This window comes from Microtus ochrogaster, linkage group LG3 (assembly GCF_000317375.1).
Source record: "Microtus ochrogaster isolate Prairie Vole_2 linkage group LG3, MicOch1.0, whole genome shotgun sequence".
In the NCBI taxonomy this organism is placed as follows: Eukaryota; Metazoa; Chordata; class Mammalia; order Rodentia; family Cricetidae; genus Microtus; species Microtus ochrogaster.
In genome coordinates, this window is record NC_022029.1 from 47,955,545 (window position 1) to 47,956,870 (window position 1,326).

A 1,326-nucleotide genomic window follows, 5' to 3' on the forward strand; every position below is an offset into this window, starting at 1 on the left:
CACACTGAGTGAAAGAGACCTTTCAAAAGATGCTTGAGCAAAAGAGAGCTCAAAGTCCACCCCATAGTGACACACTTCCTTCAACACCTCCACCCCAAGTCCACATCTCCTAATGGTTCCACTCACCTTGAGATTATGTGGGTCCTGATTATATTCAAACTACCACAAAGTCTTTATGGAGCAGTAAAATAACTGAAGCAGATTGAGGAGACACAGATAGGAAAGAAGTCAAAGCATCTTCATTTGCAGATGCTATGAGGGTGTGATGGCTATTCTTAGTTTCCAACTTTTCTACTTCTGGAATGAACTAAACCCCAAAAATGATTAGACATGCCTGTGCAAGGTTCTTTCTTAATTAAATCATTAGAAGTGGAAAACTCACTTCTTCTCTGGATATTTGAGGTAGGCACATCCAACTTTAATCTGGATCACACCTTGACTGGCAGTATATTTAAAGGACTCGAATAAGAGAGGATTGCTTTCTCTTTGCCTGCTTGCTCTTGCTGTTGCCAGACAGATCATTATTGCACTGGCATTTGATCCTGTTTCTTCAGGAATTCAGGATATACCAAAGAAAAGTTCAGACATCCAGCCTTGTGATAGAACAGCCACTGGATTTTTGGACTTTCCTATGGTAGATAGCAATCATTGGATTAGCTGGGCCACAACCTGTAAGCCATTCTACTAAATAAACTTTCTATAGAGATATGGATTCATTTTATATGTTCTATTACTCTAGAAAACCCTAATAAAGATTATATCACATGATTTGAGTTCAGTAGTTACTAACCTTCCTAATGTTGTTACCCTTTAATATAGTTCATGGTGTGGTCACCCTCTCAATCATAAAATTATTTTTGTTGCTTCTTCATAACTGTAATTTTGCTACTGTTATGAATCATAATATAAATTTATGATATTTCTTAAGTTCTTAGGTGACCTCTGTGAAAGGGTCATTCAACCCATAAAGGGGTTGTGACCTACAGGTTGGGAACCACTGTTCTAAAGCTTCTACCAGGAAGTTCCTGCAGCTGGTAAAAACTTTGGCAAATTAGCTGAATGCAAAATTAATTCATAAAAAGTAGCCTTCCCATTGATTACAAATAGACTCTAAAATAAAATAAAAATGGAAAATTCAATTCACAATAATTTTGTGCTGCAGGTAAACTATACTTAGGATAGAGAGTTAAAGCTACAATAGGATATTTAAATTATTCTTGATGACTGAGAGTAGATTAAAATCCCTTGAAAGAAAAACACAAAAATTAAGTATCAGCAAGGAGCTTCCTTTGAGTAACCTCAGCATCAAAGGAACATTTATGATAT

General features: G+C 36.2%; 1 pseudogene; it reads right to left on the reverse strand.

Annotated features, from left to right (window-relative positions):
• Window positions 1-1,235: 1,235 nt before the first annotated feature.
• Window positions 1,236-1,326, reverse strand: part of LOC102000643 — a 2,668-nt pseudogene continuing 2,577 nt past the window's right edge.